Genomic DNA, 13,675 nt, shown 5'->3' on the forward strand with positions numbered 1-13,675 from the left:
CGTTTATGCTCAACGAGTCTGTGTCTATCTGTGTGTGGGGAGATTTTATGGCTGTAACCGGGATTACCTCACCTACTGAACGACAGACAGTGAAGGAAGTCAGGGTGGATGGAAGCTGTGCTGTGTGGATACAGGGAGGTGAAGGACCGTGAGAGTGGGGAGAGACAGATGGGGGAAGGGAGGGAGGAAAGAAAGAAAGTGGGAAGGATGAGCACAGCATGGAAAGGGAGTGATTGGAGAGAGGGGAGGGAGAGGAAGGGAGATTTTTATGCAGAGGAAGATAGGAAAGGAAAAATCTAGACTAGAACTCAGTGGAGGGAGTTATAAAGAGGTAGTAAAAGAAGAGATGAGAACATAAATGAGACATAAATCATGAACATTTGTTGCTATTTACTTGGTAAATTAGGTATTATTATTGGTAAAATACATTATTACATTTACTAATCTTGCCAGTGAGGATTATAGAGGTTAAAATTGTTTTTGATTTATTATTTTAGTATGCAGTATGACATTAAGAGTGGATGGAGCAAAAGAGGACAGCTTGAGAGAGGGATGAATATCAAATAGGTTGCAAGTGGAATGGATAGTTGGAGAAAGAGAATGACAAAGAGGAAATGGAAAGAGGTATATAAAAAGGCAAATTTACAGGGCCTTAATGTCATGTTGACTTTAATCCAGAGAAAGAGAGAGACTGTGTGGGTGTGCATTATGTTTATGAACTTAATAAAATATCTCCACTATCCCAATGAAGAGGACAGAATGTACACACACACACACAACATTTACGAAACCAATGCATTACACATATTCAGTCTTTAACAGCACTCGCCCAGACCGTCAACACGACCTTGATAGATGAGGGATTAAACATCCTGAGAGCATCTTCACTGAAAGGTTTTACAAATAAATGAAATTGAAGTCACACACGGTGAATATGGGTTCAAATAGGGAATAGTTGTGATGTATACATATGCATAAAATTATGTATATACACACATTTAATTATCTCCTTTCCACAGCAGACAGTTTGATTTGTCATTGTAGGAAAAGCGCAGGTCTTACTAATAACATTAATATTGCCACAGTGTGACAGTGAGCCAGCATTCACCTGGACCCTGAAATTGAAGCAGCTAAACGGAATTGAGCCAACATTGATTTTATGATTTACACCTGCGCTTTTCCTACTGTGACGTGTCAAAAGACCTTTTTAAGCTTCACATGCTCGTATAAAGATTTCTGTCTGTGTGGAAGGTACCATTGAGATATGTACCCTATTAAGCTTCTGTAGTATAATGATGGAAAATATAATTATGCTAGAATCAGTTGTGGTATTTGCTAGAAACAGTATATCTTTATGGATGGGTGATTTCAATCTAAGCTGCTGATAAGTGATAGCTGTCTTTCTCTCCCTACATTCCAAGGCTGATTACATACTGTAGTCACTACAATGTTTCAGCCAGTTCTCTCTCTTGACAAGCATTAATATATATATATATATATATATATATATATATATATATATATATATATATATATATCTTCTTGACAGTTTGGGCTTTGAGTTGTAGTACTGTATAGATGTTTAAGACAATATTTCATAGTGCAAAAAGGGTCTTTGTTGCCATTTGAACTGCATGACTGAACTGTTGAACTACAAACAGCAGGAAAAGCATGCTCACTATCACCCATTGGGAGTGCATGAGTGTGTGTGTGTGTGTGTGTGTGTGTGTGTGTGTGTGTGATTGCATAGGTATGGACATCTCGGTACGTATGTGTGTACGCATTGTTCCCATGTAAATATAGCAGAATCCTCAAAAGCAACAGAGTTAAAAATAGATATGAGAATGTGAAAAAGAACCGACACTCCTTAAAGGAATATGACGCCCATTAAAGTGCCTCTGTGTGGTAGATTTTCAGTAAGTGAAAATCCAACAGCCTATTTGTGTATGATTGCTTGTTCTCATATCTGTCCCTCCTATTTCTTTCGTGCTTCATCGTTTATTTCCCCACTGCTGTTACTATTTTTTGTTTGCATACTCTTTTATACACTAACACAGGTACCATGTTGTATACAATTCACCCCAGGAGTCCTGTAAAAACCTAGTTAAAAACAGCTGTTCCACCAGATCATAAAATTCCCTTGCTATCTTAGGTTATTGCATGCAGTAACTTAGAGGATGTGCTGCATCAACACTCAAGTTTTCATCAAAAACGGAGTAAGCACAGTGTTGCTAACACTTTGTCAGCAAGTGTGGGGAGTGGAGGAGAGAGGAAAGCAGGAAGGTCAAATGAGGAAAAGCAAGATATGTATAGCCTACAGCCACTGTAAGAGACAGAGTGACAGAGTTTGAAAAGCAACAATAAAAAAGGCTGTGAGGGAGACGAGAGAATGAGGCGGTTTGTGAAGTGAAAGACGGAGACAAAGAGAAAATGCGGGCGAGTAAAAGAACTGAAGAGAAACACATTTAACAAGACGTGCAAGAATATTATTTCCCCAGACCAAGCAGCCCCAGCAACAACCACAGCAAATAATGAGTCCGACTTTATCGGCCGTGCAGATTGGTGATAACGCCATGTACAACGCACATTTTCATGCTGCAGACTCATCTTCTAAGCACTGAGAGGAGATACAGTGATGTGAGGTTGTGAATTTTCACCCAGGGCAAAGGTGCAGAACCTTTGTCGGCTGTCTTAATAGAGAGAAGGTTTCTATATTGCATTGCCTTTTATTTCTGTAATTTTTTCTTTGAAGATTCACAGAAATTATTTTGATTATAAAAAAATAATGTGAGTAAAGATGACATTGGCATGCATTCGTGGTTGCAATCATTGATAAGAGCAGTGCTTTTTTATTATCTTAATGATATGGTACTAAGAGTTTTGCTAAATGCACACGATGTATTGTGTACTGGATTTGCAAACATATCCGACTAGTGTTAGGCCTGCAGCTGTTCACCCGACACAAGTCTTTAATACAGTTTGTATAATTTCCTCCTTTTTCCTTTGTTGTCATCTGTTTTTTTATTCTCTTATTCTCCCTTCATCTGTCTGTCTGTCTGTCTGTCTGAATTTCTTGTGTATCATTACTTTGGTTCAGAGGAGGGTAGCACAGAGCTTGTCTCCTAGCAGGGTGTACTTACTACGTGTGTGTGTGTGTGTGTGTGTGTGTGTGTGTGTGTGTGTGTGTGTGTGTGTGTGTGTGTGTGTGTGTGTGTGTGCGCGTGTCCCACAAGTGTTGGTAGCAGCGTCTCAGGAGCGCTGCATTAGCCTTTGAAGATCTTAGAATGAAAGAGAGCGAGCGAGAGAGAGAGAGAGAGAGAGACACTCAGACGAGTTCGTTTTACTCGGTTTCTTCTTTTGTGTTTCGTCTCTTTCTTTTATTCATTCTCTCTGTTATCACCCCACCCTCATCTGCCACTGCATTTTTGTTCATTTCTGTCTCTCTTTTGTAATCTACCTTATGTAAAAAGATGTTTTCATTCTGCAGCGGTGCAGTGTGTTTTTGTTTGGGTTTAACTACTTTTGATATTCTCACTTCCTTTACAGACAGAAAACAAGTTTGGCTACCATCCACATTATTAAGTACTCATTAATAAAATGTGACCCACCATGTAACCAACAACCCAGATTTACATTTTAGCTGATACACTTATGTAAAAGGAAAAGAAAAAGAGAGCGACTCATCTTAAGAGAACACATTACATTACACATTGCATTAACCTGTGACCTTCCCCTATGAGGTGGTCAGTCTAACCATGAGGCTGCATTGCTGCCCCATTTATAAATTGGGCCACAATCAGCAATATATTTCATATCTTTGCCAACAAGATTTTTAATTTTCTAATATGTGATCTCAGTAAAAAATAAACTCCCCTTACCTTGGCAGTGACATGTTTTATTCATTGTGCTATACAGTGACTACCTGAGCCATACCACTTTAGAAGTATCAATCTATCTTCTCAGCAGTAGTACACAATTATAGTTTTTATTTCAGCCACGTATAACTAACCATCAAATCATTGTTATCACCATCGAAGCATCTTTCTTGTTTCCCTGTTCTTCAAAGACACAAGTAAGACAGCATTTCTGTTGTAATCTTTCTGGAAAGATACTAAAATGAGTGTGTGTTTACAGTGTTGTTAATAGAGCTGCAGGACTGTATGAGACGGCCTCCAGCTGTGCTGAGTGCTTCTTAACTCTTGGACGCATTATACCTGGCCTCAAAATCCATCTATCCATCAAATAATGCATGGCTCTTCCTGACTATAGGCATGAAGAAATGATGATTGAACAGATGTTTGCAATTGGGATACAATGGGAACCTTCACTGTAGAGCTGGGCAATATATCGACATTATATCGATATTGTGATATGAGACTAGATATCGTCTTATATTTTGGATATCATAAAATGAAAAGTTGTCTTTTCCTGGTTTTAAAGGCTGCATGATGTGATTTTCTGAACTTACCAGCCTGTTGTAACTGTTCTATTATTTGCCTTTACCCACTTAGTCATTATATCCACATTACTGATGATTATTTATCAAATCTCCCATTGTGTAAATATGTTGTGAAAGCACCAATAGTCAACACTACAACATCGTTGCGGTATCGATATCGAGGTATTTGGTAGAAAATATCATGATATTTGATTTTCTCCATATGGCCCAGCCCTACTTCATTGATACATTTGTTGTTATAAAAAAGTACTTGTGTTTTAGCCTGTTTAGCTCCTGATTAGTCATTGTTAGCTCCTGTCAGAATTTCAAACTTCTCATTGACATCAGAGCAGGCCGAGCTGCAGTTTTTTTGTGATGTTAGTATTGTGTCTTCTCCGTTTGCTTCTCAATGAGTGGTCATCTGAGAAGCGTGTACGTGTGCATGTGTGAGAATGGTAAACTGATAGGGTATGTGTGAAAAGTTGAACAGACTATCTCCTTACAAGTCAGTCAAAGTTGCTGTACTAGCAAGAAAGAGAAAAAAAAGATGAACTAGAAAACTTTATTCTTTCCCTTGATTTTATCCATATCTGTCCTCAGAAATGCCCCAGACATAGGTAAAGGTAACCGATTGCAAATAAAAAAGAGAACTGTGATAAGTTTTTATATGGAACAACAGAACAGAACAGAACCCAGAGAATGACGCACTCCAACAAACACCAGCTAAATAATTTTCTTTTTACCACCCACAGCCCCAAAACTCAAAAAATGCATCAATAAAAAACTGTTTTCTGAGTCTGAGCTCTGCTTGGTGAAAATACAGACAGAACCTGCCTTCAGTTCAGAGAGAAGACAGCTATTACATTTCTGCAAATCCAGTGCACAGTTTGAATTACATAATGTATTTACATGTGGAATTCATTGTATGTACTGTATATCGTATATATTGTGTGATAATCAGACATTGTAGATTATCACTGTTCCAATGTCAAATGTATAAGCCTAGTCAACTCTGTTGCAGCATTAGAAGCAGTTATCACACAGCAGTAACTGCTATTAGTATTCAAGATGAGGACCAGACTGTCTAGCTACACATGTGTGTGTGTGTGTGTGTGTGTGTGTGTGTGTGTGTGTGTGTGTGTGTGTGTGTGTGTGTGTGTGTGTGTGTGTGTGCCGGGCTGACCCCTCCTACCTGTGAGCTGCAGGACAGAGATCACACACACACACACACACACACACACACACACACACACACACACACACACACACACACACACACACACACACACACACAGTGGCAAGGTTGTCTGGTTGCTGGGCAATGAGCTCACAGCAGTCGACCTTAACAACCCCTCTCTCCATCAATCAGCGAGTGCTTTGCTCTAGTAATGATGTCATCACGCACACAAGCACGCACACACGTATACACACAGACCACACACTTATCTCATCCTCTTTGTTTTGACCTTGGGTTGCTCATTGGGTGTGTGTGTGTGTGTATGTGTGTGTCTGTACTTGTCTGAGTGTGTGTGTGTGCAGAGTGTAAAAGGAATGAGTGGTGATGGTCGTTGCTTTGCAAAATACTGCAGGTGAGGATGCAATCTGCTTATGATATGGGCTACATAAATCTCACACGCACACACAAACACATGCACGCACACACACACACACACACACACCTTGTTGACACTCAGACAGTGCACTTTTGTAAACTATAATTTAACTCTGAAAGGTTGTCTGAGTGTATTTTGTATTATTTATTTCTTCTTTTTTTTACCAAAATGTTCCACAGCACACTCATGTGGTTACACACAGTCACACATTATAAGCCATGGAGCAACACCATGGTGCACACTTCACAATGTGTTGGTGAAACATGCCACAATGCACGTGGTGTGTTTGTGTGAGCTTTAAGAGCCTCAAGTGTATTGTGGCATTTAACACTGAACAACAGACATTTACAGCACATGTTTTGTCACACAGACTCTCCATGAAAACCTGGAGACTATGCAGTGTGCCGAAAACTCTGAATGTGTGTTGTTTCAATTGCTGTAAAGATAATGCAGAGTGCTTCCCTTACTGATGTAGAAAATGTTTTGGCCTTGGTGTAAAATCATTAAAAGAAGAAATGCGTGTGTTCCAGCCACACAATAGCAGTGCACAACATTGAAGATGTTTCCTAAAATGCAGAACTTTGAGACCTCAGCATATCTGAGGAGATGAAGACTTAATTGAGTGATGTAGTACTTGAAATGAACATTTGTCACAAAGCCTGAGAGAATTTCAGAAATCTGTCCATGAAACTGAGCCTCCTTCAATTGCGCATACACAAGCACATGTGTATTACATTAGATACACGTGTATCTGTTTAAAATGACACCTTTACCTACACACATGCACAGACCTACTCACTCTTGCGTTCAAGATGAAAAACACACTACCACACACTCAAGCGCGCACACACACACTGTGACTCTGTGTCCAGCTGTGTCTCTGCCAGGCTGCAGGGCACAGGGCCAGCACAGTGAGGTGAAGAGAGTGGCAAGAACACTAACTGGCAAATCAGTGGCCAATTAAAAATATTAAGCACTGTGTGTATGTGTCTGTGTGTGTGTGTGTGCTCGCGTAAATGCGTGTGTGCGTGTGTGCATGAGTGTCCTTGTTTGACTGCCAAGGATAGGGTTGGCACAGAAAGCATGCTTCCTATTCTCTCAGCATGCCCTCTTACGCAGAAGCACACACACACACACACACACACACACACACACACACACACACACACACACACACACACACACACACACACACACACACACACAGCCTTTGATTTGTCTCAACCCATTGTCTTTATTTGGGACGTTTATGGACGTGCGTGTGTGCTCCACCCACAAGTGAAGTTGTATAGCCTCACAAAGTGAAGCTCAGAACATTGTAATGAATAGAGAAGATGTTGGGCGTTGAAATAGTGACGGTGTGTCCGTGAATGTGCGGAACAAGTGAAAACAGAAAGTGAAAGAAAACTTAAAGCTATAGTGCGTAGTTTCTGTCGCCCCCATGAGGAATTCTAGTAATGACAACAACACTATCGGCGCATCCACATGATGCAAGCCTTCGTTGATCGCACACCACGTCCACCCCTCCTCCAAACATACATGATGGACTCTTTAGAAGACCTAATTATCTTGTAATTTTATTTCCCCTTCGTCTCCAAAGCTGAACGCTGCTGTTGTCCTTTCTTAGCAGTGACTTAAAACGCATCACTCAAGCTTCTGCGCACGAATGTTGCCGGACTACGCTATTTTGTAAACCTAGCCATACTGAGAAATACAGAGAGAGTTTTGTGAAGCTGATGGGCTTAATTAGTTTTGTATCAACTCATTTGGCAATGGCTTGAATGTAATGGACGTTCATTACTATAAAATAGTTGTGCACTAGCTATAAAAGCAACAGATGCTTCCTTGAGCTGATTAGACAACTAATCAGACATTAGGGTCTAGGCTGACGAGTAAATACATGGTTCTCACTGGACAGCAACACTATGCTCTTTCCCCAGCGTTAATGTCATATTTCATAAAAATGTAATCATCTCTTCTGATTGCCTGGCCAGTCTTTATTTCAGGTTTGTCAGTGTGTATTACCTATAACATGTTGTTTCTAGTCTAAGAAATTGTTTGACTGTTACTGTAGTTGTCTGTGAATGTTAAGTCGAACATTACTCTCCCTCTTTTGCTTTGGATGTTAGCATTCAATCAGGTTTATTTAGACTATGATCAGCTCCTGCACCAACAGCAGGAGTCTTGGGTGTTTCAACTTGTATCCATATTATTGCATCATAACCAAACAACCATGGATTTTATGCACTTTTAATATACCCACTAAAAAATGTCCTTAATTAGGTCAGTTCTCATTGAAGAGAGTGGGTGAGAAGTAAGACCTCCATCAGTAAAACGTTATGATGTGTACCAGTGGGCTGTAGCTCACTCTAAGTTTCTAATAGCAACCTTTCTTGTTACAGTGTGGTTTGATTGCAAATATCCCTGATTGTCACTCGCCTGAGCTTTAGCCTGGAGGGTTACTAAGCAGAGAATGGCTATAAATGGTTGGAAAGAGTTGGGAAGTGGAGGGAGAAAGAGAGTGTATTGTAAATCTGGAAATGTTGACCTTTATTTTGTTTGTCTTTGCTGAATGATTTGTATTTGCTTGTGATATTTCTTTCTTCTTTCCTTCCTTCCAACAGTGTATGATAAAAATGGATATTAAAAAAAGTTCAGGTCAGCAACAGGAATTTTTGTTATGGCACTGAACATCCCACAGCTGCCACGTACACACTTCCACTAACACAGCAAACGAGTGTGGAATGGTAGATAAAGGATGGTGGTAAGTAAAAGGACACTGCTCTTTCCAGACATGTGTGCACCCAAGATAGCATTCCTCCCTGCTTTGAGCACCTTGAACCTTCAAAGAGGGCTGATTCCTCACTTGTGGTATGACAGATATGTTGGAGTCTAGGAAAATGGGGTTGTGGTTAAGGAAGGCATTTCCCTTACGTTACAGTGATGGTCAGTCACTCAGTACACACACACACACACACACACACACACACACACACACACACACACACACACACACACACACACACACACACACACACAAAGACTCACCGCATTCTTCTGCCTCAGCCAACCAAACAGCTGTCAGACACTACCTCAGCTCCCAAAGTATTTTGTGTGTGTGTGTGTGTGTGTTCCTGTGATTGTCTGTCATATTTATGATAAATGGTGAACTGTGTACTACAGGATGTGTAATTGGTTGAAGCAAATAGAAAGAGAAATTGAATGCCAAAGGCTTTGAGATGTTCCCATCTCTCTCATCTCTCTGTAAAAGTCCATTAAGAGCAAGCAAAACTATTTATAAATACACACATTCTAAGTGTCAAGCAATATGATGTGAACATCATGTTCTGTACCCAGATCTACCTTAACCACACATTTATCCGGCAAGAGTTTGGCATTTAACTCCATTTTTTGGGAATGCAACCTTCAGAGGCATTTTTGAGTAAATCTTTTGCTGATGTTAGCCTTTGGACCACATCCTTGTGGTTGCACAGACTACAGCCATTTTTGAAAACAAGACCGCACTGTTAGGCAAAACTTGTACAGTAGGCAAAGGATTCGGCAACAGCCGTTGGGATTGTGGGTGGACAACATTTGTTTTCTTTGACTACACTTGTCGAAGAGACAATGGGAAGAATGTGAGCACTTAAAGACAGGTGAAGTGATAATTGAGCGGACAAAAGTATTCATGGAGTAATCCCGCCAGCATCTTGTCAAGTACAGAGAAACACTCACAAGAAGAACACTTGCTAAGCATGTTGAATATCATCACCTTTTAAACTAGAAGTAGATTACCACAAACGAATGAATGGCCAAAAATTGTGAACCCATCCACCCATTGTGGCAGAATACAACAGCAGGACATGCACATAAAAGACTGTACTTTAGTCTTTTGTTAAGTGTGTAAACCACTCATTCAGTCACTTACACACTATGTCCTACATTCAGCTGTACTGGCAAACCTGTTAACTCACTGTAATGACAGTGTCCGGTAGATAACTCGACATGCATAAAACATCTCTTAGACCCAGTGAAACACACTGAGTAAGGTAGACTTGCAACACATACGTACACAAATACTTGTAGGTACGCTTTGGTCATTTATGTGCATGTACTGCACTACAGCATTGAACATTGAACTTGCTCTTAGCTGTGTAGGTTAAATGGACTTATTGTAAGTCACTTTGGATTAAAGTATCTGCTAAATTAATGTAATGCAATGTAGTTAAGGTTACAATACAGAAAAAAACCTTAAAGCACACATGGCAACGTAAAAACGGCACGCGCGTACATAACAGTTACTTAATGTGGTTTACATTGAACCATTTCTGACTATTTTAGCATGCTTGATTCATGGATTGGACATGATGGATTGAGACAAAGTGTCTTTGTGTGTGTGTGTGTGTGTGTGTGTGTGTGTGTGTGTGTGTGTGTGTGTGTGTGTGTGTGTGTATGTGTGTGTGTGAGTCAGGAGTGGTGTGTTTGTTGTAAGGAGAAGTTTCTAGTCAGCCTGAAAAGCATTTATTTTGCAGCGCTGAGCATTTAAGGCCATGTGTACGGTACTTTCTTTTCATTGACAATCAAATTGATCCCCAAACAAGTAACGGGAGTCCGGGATCGGTTGTAAAAAAAATTCACTTTTTTATGTTTACAACATTATCTCATGACAGCTATTTTTTATTTATTATATATTAGAGATTTTGATAGTTATATAAGAACTGCCCAAACCTGGTAGTCTAGAAGCTTCCTCTACCCTGGCACAGCCTTGTGAAATGATGGAGTTCTTGATTTTCTGTAAGTAAAGTAGTTTATTAAGTATAAGACTGGCAGTGTGTTTCCCCTCACAGTCTCAGTTGTTAGAATCAACATTTTTGTTACATTTGTTAAACAAAATGAATCTCTGTTAATTACAATTGCTTTCTTTTAGTTAACCCCTCGTATATGCTTCGCTTATTTGCTATGACCAGAATAGGTGATATATTTAAACTTGACATCTTTAAATTTTGGGGTTTCATAGTATTTTCCCTACAAGTTTGCAGAGTTTTGAAATGAAACCCTCACTCTCTGTCCTGGTCTGCCCTCTCTCTCACTATCCTCCTCCTTCCTTTTTCCACGGACATTTTTCAGCTTTCCATACTCCCTGCTGTGTCTCGCTGGCTGTGCCAGTGTTGTCCTCCCAGTGAGTTTCTATCTGCCTCTTCTCTGCCACCATCTGTTTCTCTCTCTGTCTTTCTTTCCCTCTGCCTTCCTTGCCTCTTTCTCTCTGTGTCTGCTTTACCTCATCATCCATTCTATTCTCTCCATCTGTCTTCCTTCCTGTTACCACTGGATCTCTCCTACTGTTTCTCTCTTCTTTTAACTTTGGCTATTACTCAATCTCTTCTTTGTCTGTCTCTTCTCTTATCTCCATCCCTCTTTCTATCTTGCCTTTTTAACACCATATGATGGACTCCGTTGCCTGTTGGTGTCTGCTAATCCATGGCCTCAGTACACATCTATTTTCTGCCTTACACATTACAAACCTCTTTAGTACACACAAACCCTGCTGCTTTCTGTGTGCATTAAGCTTAATACATGTGTGCCTACATGCTTAGCTTAAGCCTGACACTATACTATAGTCCACTGTGGAAGCCTATTGATTTTCCCATTTCTGCCATACTAGACCTCGTTTTCATCTGCCTCACTGACCTATTATCATATCTCGTTTCCACCATAGCTCTCAATTCTCTGTAGAATAGAGTCATCATGCATAACATAACAAGTGTGCGTGGAATTATATATTTTTCACCATTACTAATTTAACACACAAAACCAGCCAAATGCTGTAATTCCCCTCTCTGTCTTCCCTAAACTGCAATAAAACACTTTCCCACAGCTAGACAGCAACACAAACACACTCCTACCCACCTCTTTCCTTGTCTTCAGACATGTAAAAAGTGGGTCAGTAGGATGTTTGACGTCCCACACACCACACACACACACACACACACACACACACACACACACACACACACACACACACACACACACACACACACACACAGCTGGGAACATGCCTCTCGTATCCCTGTAAAATCCCCATCATTCCACCACAACCTGCCTAATTGGTCCCACAGAGTGTGTGCACGCTGTCGACGATCAGCCAGTATGTCTCTTATGCCGGTGTGTGGGTGTCTGCTTAAATCAGCTTGTTGCACTTTTGATGTCTTTAAAGATGCACTGGAGTTTGTTTTTCCCCTCCATGAATATGACAGGTTGTGTTTTTAATGATGACCTGTATTTGCATTGCCGTTTTTAAAACAATAAAACATTATGCAAACGGTAGCAAATGAAAGCTACAGAATGAAAAGCTGCATGGTGAAAATGTCAAACGAGAGTAAGGTTTAAAGGGCTTAAGCAAAAACATTCAACAGAAAGAATGCGCAGAAATTTTTCAAAAGCCTGTTAAGAATATATACAGTGTATATATGTATATACAGTGGGTTTTCATTGGTCTTTCACTAACTAAATGTCTCATAAACACTCTTTTGTACCAAACCTATAACCCAATTAATTTTGACTTTGTGTACATGTACAGTGATCTTTTTCAAATTGATGTGGTAAGTTCAACTCTTTTTTTCTTTTCAAGTCTATATACTGTAGATTACTTACTCAGGTGCACTACAGTCATCTTTGTAGTGCTTTACTGTAGGATCTGTACTAGTGTGCATACAGAAAATCAGAGGCTGTCGGGATGTAAAAGACATGTTTTGCATGTCATCTGTTTGATGCAAGATGTGACAATCCCATATTGTTGTTTATGCGTATGGATCAAAGCTGAGTTACATAAACCTGGTGATTCATGTGTGGGCCCTGCTGATGCGTCCACCACAGTGTATAGTATACCAATGTGTCCTGTCATGTTATAATCTGTCCTTTCCCTACCTTAGTGTCAACTTTTGTTGTTGTTGTTTCATCCACCAGGGAGTGCTGAGTCCCTGAGTCAACACACTGCATTCTGGGATAATCTGGAACCCTCTCCATGGGCTGTACCACCTGGTGACGAACCAGGGGGTCTGGAGAAGTTGTGTTGAATGAGGTGAGATTGTCCCCGTCTGTTAACATGCGCCTACTTCATGGTTTTCATTTAAATAAATTCAGTTCCTTTTTTGCTATGTAAGCTGGTTTAATGAATAGATGGGGACTTATATCATGTTTTAGTTGAGCTTGAATTGAGGTTCTACAGTGGTTCCCTGCTTACTGCTGAATCAATACTGACAAACTGCTGCCATGTTGCTATTACAATCTAAAAGCTGCTAGTCTGACTGTCATGTTTAATTTGATGTTACTAGTTCTGACGTCAAGGACTTTTCAGCCCTGTGTTTTCTTCATAGCCAAGAGCCTTGCTTTATCACCCTGGTCACATTCCAGATGCATGTTAAGTAAAGTGCATTTGATTTTAATGTGAGTGAAGTGGCAGCCGCTCACATACTCGCTACTCGCAGTGAATGAACCAAGGTTTTCCTCAATACAACACAATCGTAAACGTATGGCTCGGCTCCAATTAAAGGTGCTCTAAGTGATGTCACACATTTTTTAAGGCTACAACATCTTTTGTCACATACAGCAAACATCTCCTCACTAT

At 40.2% G+C, this 13,675-nt stretch overlaps 1 protein-coding gene across 3 annotated transcripts in view; it reads left to right on the forward strand.

The window, feature by feature from the left end:
• Positions 1-13,675, forward strand: part of atxn1a (ataxin 1a) — a 101,603-nt gene that overhangs the window by 59,618 nt on the left and 28,310 nt on the right. For 2 of the 3 annotated variants that reach the window (XM_039821156.1, XM_039821158.1), the window contains one exon: positions 13,015-13,129. The gene's annotated coding sequence lies outside the window, so the exon portion shown is untranslated. Of the gene's footprint in view, positions 1-10,489; positions 13,130-13,675 lie in introns of those variants that run through there. The other variant, XM_039821157.1, reaches the window with a different exon arrangement.

Source organism: Perca fluviatilis, chromosome 13 (assembly GCF_010015445.1).
Source record: "Perca fluviatilis chromosome 13, GENO_Pfluv_1.0, whole genome shotgun sequence".
Lineage (NCBI taxonomy): Eukaryota > Metazoa > Chordata > Actinopteri > Perciformes > Percidae > Perca > Perca fluviatilis.